This window comes from Anser cygnoides, chromosome 7, assembly GCF_040182565.1.
Source record: "Anser cygnoides isolate HZ-2024a breed goose chromosome 7, Taihu_goose_T2T_genome, whole genome shotgun sequence".
NCBI classification, from domain to species: Eukaryota; Metazoa; Chordata; class Aves; order Anseriformes; family Anatidae; genus Anser; species Anser cygnoides.
In genome coordinates, this window is record NC_089879.1 from 10,902,874 (window position 1) to 10,909,896 (window position 7,023).

A 7,023-nucleotide genomic window follows, 5' to 3' on the forward strand; every position below is an offset into this window, starting at 1 on the left:
ACGTTCCTGTTCAGCCAGCTCAATTCTCCCGTCGGTCAGCGCGGCTTCTCTCGGCGTGGACACACCCCAGAAGGAGGTGTAGGAAGTAGGAGATGGGAGGATCACAGCCAGGCACTAAGCCTTCACATTGCACCAGCTCCATCAGCCCAAACTGGCAGGTTGCACATTCCAGGCCGAGTTCTTGGCAGCGGTTGCAGGGGGCCACCTCCAGCACCCAGCATTTATCTCCCAGCTCCCTGCCGGGGCCGGGCTCCATTCGGTGGGCCTCTGTCCCGGCAGATAAAGGACACGCTTTGCTGCTGCCTCCTCATTTGCACACCAGAAACGTGCAGGGGTAAAGCCTCCGACTGCTGCCTCTGCTGGGGCAGGGAGGGATGGGGAGGCCTGCCCTCTCCCTCCAGCTGGTTAGGACACATGGTCTTCTCCTCTCCTTGTATCTCATTTTCCCTACCTGTGCAGAGGGGCAGGGATGCTCAGAGCACAAGCCTCTTGGCATTGCAAAATGCTTCTTGTGCAAAGCCCAAGCATGGTGTAGGAGCGTTTATTGCACCTTGGAAGCAGTGCATGGTACCAGACGCTTAAAGCACAAGAACCACCTGTGGACTTTCGGTACCGGGGCACAGTAAAGTCACACCCCAAGACTGGGCTCCTGCATGCACTGGTCCTACAGAGGTGTGGGAAGGATTCATCACCTAGACATGCACCAGGCTGAGGATTGTTATGATTAATCTTTCCCTCATGTGGAAGTATTAAGGGACTGCAGCCTTTGGCCAGACTGGCAGGAAGCCATATACTGGGTAAACAGACCCAAAAGACCATTTCTGTCTCAAGGTGTTTATAACCTGGGATGCTCTGCAGAAATCCTATACGCAGCAGTGGAGAATCCAAGGAGATGGCGTAGGAGTTAAACATGAACATAGAAAATATTCTGGGCTGTTGCCAAGCTGACTTTGCATACCATTGCAAAGAATTTGTGGGTGATAAAGCTAATGGTAGTTTGTAATGCCTGTGTAGGATGCATCCAGCATCCTTCCCAAGCTGGGGCGGCGCAGTCCAGGATTCCCAGTGCATTCACAATACGAAGCTCTACTTCACCCTCCAGCAAAGCCTGGTTAGCATCCACCTCTCGCAGAACATGCCCAGCCAGCTCTGCCCTCGCACGGAGGCTGTGTGACCCCTGTCCCCAGCAGCCCACGGCGAGCACGCAGCCACCCTTCCCACCCAGGAGCTACCTCGGGGCACTGGGACAGCACAGTGGTGCTCATTTAACAGCCAGCTGCTTCCCACCAGCCCCAGCACAGTGAAAATACCGAGCCAGCCCTGCACAGGGGAGCAGAGAGAACTGAGCGCCCCTCAGCCCACACACCGCAGCAGGAGGACGAGAGGTGTCCTGCACGGCCTTGCCAGCCCCTGTTGACGCCACCACCACTTGAGCCACACGGATAAAACAGGGATGCCAGAAATCAGCACATACAGCAGTGAAAATGCAGATGGAAAGCTTTCTTCATCTGCAGCATCTTCTGGGGTTGTTACAGTGCTAGGCATAGCAGGGCTCCGTTGTTGTTAGGTTCCTCTTGGTGTACTCTCTTAAAAACAATCCCTTAATTACATCCTAAGTTGGAAAGTAGAGAGGAGGGGTTCAAAATAGGAAAATCCAAACCACTTCTGCTTCTCAGTTGCAGAGAAACTCTTGAAACCCTCTTTGGGCTCTAAAAAGCTGACCGACCCAGCTGGTGCGCTGCCCACCCCTCACACCAGCCTCTCGCTCACGTGGCAGCGCAGGTGGCCGGGCTCCCATCCCTCCTCCTGCACACAGATTCTCGGCATCGAGCAGCCCAGCCTAAAACCCAGTCAGTCACTCCATCACTACGGGGAGCTTTGTGTTTATTTATTTATTTCACTAGGCAGTGATTCATGAGAATAGTTCTGTTACCTGGTGCATAATATTTGCAGAGGGTGGACTGGCTGTCAGAGCAGGGCTTCGCTCCTCAATCTGCTTTCAGCTTAGTATAAAATTTATCTGCTAATGAGCAAGCTACTTTTTAACCTCTCCTTTGTTTATCTACTTATTTATTTTTGATGGTTTAGATCATCTTGCACTATCTGCTTCTCTATAATGGGGCTGGGCTGTGGTCTGCGGAAACTGCTTTCCCTTTTCAAAGGCAAAGTGGAATCGGGACCACAAATTAACGCCCCTCCCTTCTTAAAAGGTCATAAAGCTTCTTAGTTCTGCTCCTTGGTGAGCTGGGTGCTGTTTGCTGTAAAAAAAATTAAAAAAAACAAACATAAAATGAGCACAGGCAGAGGATGGATAGGTGAAAGGGTACTAAAAATCAGTGAAGTGGCTTTTAATAGCTAAGAATTAGCTTGGGAGGGCTGTGTAAGATCGCTTGTCCCCTGTGCAACGGACCAAACCTCTCCTGAGCAGAGATTTTAGCAGTGCTCCAAACATCCTCTCTTCAGAGGAAGCCCTGTTCATTAATATCCTAAAGGGCATAAAAGCCTTTTGCTTGTCTTTCGGTGGGGTGGAGAGCAGAAGTTGTTTCAGTTGTATAAGCAGGATCCCAAGATAGCTGTTTTTTCCATAAGGAAATACGTGAGCTCAAAGCTTTTATTTTTAATCCAGAAGGAGCCTAAGACTATATAACACCATGGAAGATGAGAACAGCCACCCTGGGGAGAACAGAGGTCCCTCCAGCCCAGTGTCCTGCCTCCAACAGCTGCCCACAGGGAATTCCTGAGGGAACGTATGGAGCTACACACGGCGACGTCTAACAGCCCTTGGTAGATATTCTTGAAGTTGTCTCACCAGTTTGTACCCGCTGGCCTCCAGGACCAGACCAGGTTTCCACAGCTCAGGCACAGGTTGTGTGAAAAAGCTCCTCTCTGTTTGCCTTGAACTTGCTCCTCGGCAATACCGCCAGCACCCCCGCTGCACAAGGAGCCAGAAGCACCCAGTCCCAGCGCACCTCTTCCAGAGCTCTCACAGCACCTTCTCCCATCTCTGTCGCTGGTCTGGGCTGCAGAGGCCTGGTCCATGCGGGACCTGCTCCATAACCACCCACAGAGGGATCCAACCATTTATCCCCACCTTCTTGTTTTGCCTCTTTTCACTACTTCTTTACCCAGGAGAGGATATTTTCCCTTATCCCCTACATGGGGTTGAGAGGTGCTGTGGCTGGCAAGGGGAGCGGCTGCTCTGGGCTGCAGGAGCCAGCTAACAACTGGTAAAGAGGTAAGAGAGCAAGGGCAGAGGAGCTCTCTTCAGCTGCTGCCTTCAGTAGGAACTGAAACAGGTCAATACAGAGAAACTAATGAAAAATCCCACCCTTCATTAACATTTGCTTATGATATTGGCTCATCCTGAGTCATGACATAACTCTACCTGGTAACCCACATATTGTACACAGGTTACGTTTGCACTGCAATCAAAGAAATAATCGGTGAGATGTTTGCTGCAACCAGACATTATATAATAGCTGTGGCTAGTCTTACTGGCTACATGGGTCCAATAATTTAATATTTTCATGCTGATAACATAAGAGCAACAGGAAACAGGCAAGCAAAAAAAAAAAACCCACAGAAATCCCGTCAACAAAATCCTTTCCAAATAAAGTTGCACTGATGCTGCTCTTCTACCTCAACACCTCCTCCTGGGTATCTCACTCAGGAACCCAGAGCACGTGCTGGGAGCATCTCTGACCAGACTTCAAAAGCACTGAGGGGCAGAGAGGCAAAGCAGGCTGTCCAGTCAGGGCTTGTAAAGCACTTTCCAGATTAAGAAACAAATACAGAAATTTTAAGTTTGGGTTAAGCTCACCGAAAGGCTCCATCATTAGGCTGGGATTCATCTTCTGCTCTTGTTTGCTTGATATTTATGAGTTTGGCTTTCTCCAGTTCTCCAAGCTCCTAAGCAGAGGTACCTCAGAGACTGACTTATCCCATCTTAAGAGAGCAGCTAAGAGGATAAGGTGGGCTGGCTTTTATAGCCGCTTCCCTCCTTTAACTACAGGAGGAATTAAACCACTAGTTTACACCTCACGATTGGGTGATTAATGTTAGGTGAGGAGAATCTCATCGCTAGGTGCCCACATCTGTGTCTTAGGTGTGAGTTGAGTACCGAGAACTTCTGGTAGCAGGACTTTGGTTTTAATATGATTTTGGAAATGTTCCTGTAACTGTGTCTTAACCTTGTTTGTGGCAAGAGGCAGGAAGCAGCAGAGCGATGTTCCCTCCCAGCTCTGCCCAGGAACTGCTGCTGTGTGTTTCAGCCCGTGGTGTGAGCTCCTGACGCCTCGGGATGCTCGAGCACCACCAGGCCTCGGGTCTCAGAGTGTCTCCGCAGGCCTCAGCCCGAGTCCTTCTGCAAGCAGGGAAGAGTTGTGCATTTTGGGGCCTCCTCCGCCTCAGTTTGGGTATCCCCAGCAATGGCCAAACACCTCCAGGCCCATGTTGCAGCATCCGACCACCTGTGTTGTATGAAACACCTACACCTGCTGGGGGGGCTGCCAGACACATGGTAACTCTTGGGCCCGACACATGAGATCACTTCGTGTCCCTCTGTTTAAAAACCTAATGATTTTAGGGCTGAGACACGTGCTAATCGAAAACTGCTGGGCAGACTAAAACCTTCACATTGCATCTTTTGCCCACCCAAGTGTCCTGAGAAAACACTCTGCCTGCTAACTACGGGCACACACGCAGGAGCGCTGGGCTTGGTTTTGCTGTGTTATCACAACGCTGTACCTGGCAGGGCGAGCCGAGGGGTCAGGGCTGCGGCTCAGTAAACAGGAATGAAACTGGGAAATCTCGAAGACAACTGTAGAGAGGAGTTTTTCCACTCAAAGTTGGATCTATTATTGTAATGAGCGTTGCATCCTGCGACAGGAAGGTGGAAAAATAACAGGAAGGATTCCAAGGAGAAGAGGACAAACCTGCAGTCAGAGAGAGCTGGGCAAAGAAAGTCTTTGCAAGCTCATCAGCTTTGACTGAAAAATGGTTTTCAGCTCACCCTGCGTAATGAGATTTGTGTGCTGTTCAGAGCAATCATTAGATAAGGCAGTTAACTGGCTCTGTTATGTATTATGCTACAGGTGCAAGGTCTGGCATCCCACATAATTGATGCATAGATCTACATTTAGTTTATCATCATTTTTTACATCAGCTTTCTAAACGAAAAGAAGAGCCTTGTGGTTGCCCTGGGCTGGGCTGCGAAGCCAGAGTCACTTGGCTTTGGTGCTGATCCCTCGGCCAGGGGACGGGCTGGGGGCTGGCCAGCCTGCAGAAAGGGCTCGTGGCTCACACAGCTGGGCAGTGCTGTGCCCAGCTGCAATGAGCCGGGTCCAGTATTCAGGAGAAGAAAACAAGCCCAGCACTAGGAAACAGATACGGACTGCCTACTAGCTAACCCTCTGAGGGTATGTGGGGCACCTTCCCCTAGTGGTCCCTGGACTCTCCTCAGCCTTGTGGCCCCCCATAGCCACACCCAAGACTATCCTGAGGAAGACTGGGGACAGAAGCCTTTAAGAGATCCATGCCCTTGGGGCTTATTTGGACACGTGCACCCCAGGAGCTGTTTTACAGCAACCCAGGACCTTGCCCGTGCTGGCATTGCTCGCTGCATCCCCGCTTGCTGCATCCCACACACAGAGGGAGGCGTCCCCCTCCATGCAGCCTGCCACCCCAGCTGTGCCTTGCTTTGCCCAACGATGCCTGTGTTGCCTTGTGCCCGCAGCACAGGCCAGCCCCGGCTCGGGGCGGTGTGTCACAGCGTCCCACTGACCGTGGCTCACCTGCCCTGGCAGAGTGACCCACACCGCTCCAGTCTGTAAGTCGTGCAGCTCAACGCAATCCCCAACCCATAATTAACGCCGCTGCCGGGTGGGGCGTGGGGTGGAACTGCCGGGAGAGCGAAGAAAATCAGGACACTGAAACCAGGCTGGTGCCCTTCAGCACCACGGGTCCCTGCGAGCAGTGGGTGGCCAAACGGAGCTGGGCAGCTGCTGGCGGGGAGTTCCCCTTCCTCTTCCAAAGGGATCCCCCTTTTTGCTCTGCATGTGTGCAAGAAATAAGGCACAAGGTGTTTTTTTTTTTTCACTTGCATCACCCGTCCGCCTTTAAGGCAGCATTTTTATGCTCCCTTTAGAAAGGAGAGAATGAGAACTCTGGTCCTGTACCGGCACTCTCGGTGTTGGAAGAAGGTGACACCACGCAGGCACTGCCCTGCCAGGCTGAGAGCAAATGCTCATTTCCATTTTCACGGCAGAGAAGGGCTCTCTCAAAGCAGCATTAGACACAGCACCAGGCATATATTAAACGGCTTTAATTGAGTTCATCTTCTGCAGAGAGGCCTGAAGGAGCCTCTCATTTCCTCTGTAAATAATCACGGGGAGTTTGCCGAGGTCTCACCAGGCTGCGCATGGCTGTGGCTCCAGCCACCCCTGTGTTTCCATCCCGGAGCACTCAGGAGGGATCATTTAGCATGATGGCATTTGCAAAGACAAAGCCCTGCTTCCTGTTGCAGTGGCACATTCAGAAAGTGTTTGACTTATGGGAGGAAGGGGAAGGAGACCTGCTGCTCTCTGCCCTCCATAGCTGCGCAGCTGGGCTGAGACGGGACAGGGCTGTGGCTTCTGCGATGGACCAGGCTCACCTTAACTCTGCTCATTTCCCTTAACTCTGCTCACTTCCCAGTCCCTTGCAGAAGCTGGGGAGAAGAGAGCACTCAGGTGTTCAGTTTGTAGATGCGTTGACATTTAAAGCAGGTTCTCCACTGATTCTGTAGAGCTTATTTTCCCCTTGTCAAATTAGAAAAAAAATAAAAATAAAAAAGTGGAAAAAAAAAAACTCATCACTGTAAAGAAGCAAAATTTACCTTTTCCACCTTGCCAAGAAATCAGATACAAATGAGTTGGGATGCGGCTTTGCTGCCAGTTAAGTGTGGCAGCAGATGCCACACACAGCAGAATCTGGCTTTGGTTCACAGGCTATCATGTCACCTGTCTTCAACTTCCTCTGCTATGT

At 51.2% G+C, this 7,023-nt stretch overlaps 1 long non-coding RNA gene across 2 annotated transcripts; it reads right to left on the reverse strand.

Moving 5' to 3' along the window:
* Window positions 1-895: 895 nt before the first annotated feature.
* LOC106031876 (uncharacterized) lies at window positions 896-4,426 on the reverse strand. Of its 2 annotated transcripts, XR_010832818.1 has the most exons (4): window positions 3,821-4,426; window positions 3,157-3,287; window positions 1,934-2,258; window positions 897-1,612 (listed from the first exon to the last, which is right to left on the reverse strand). It is a non-coding gene; the product is annotated as an uncharacterized lncRNA (long non-coding RNA). The 2 variants fall into 2 exon arrangements; XR_010832817.1 differs by having other exon boundaries at window positions 896-2,258; window positions 3,821-4,418.
* Window positions 4,427-7,023: the final 2,597 nt, after the last annotated feature.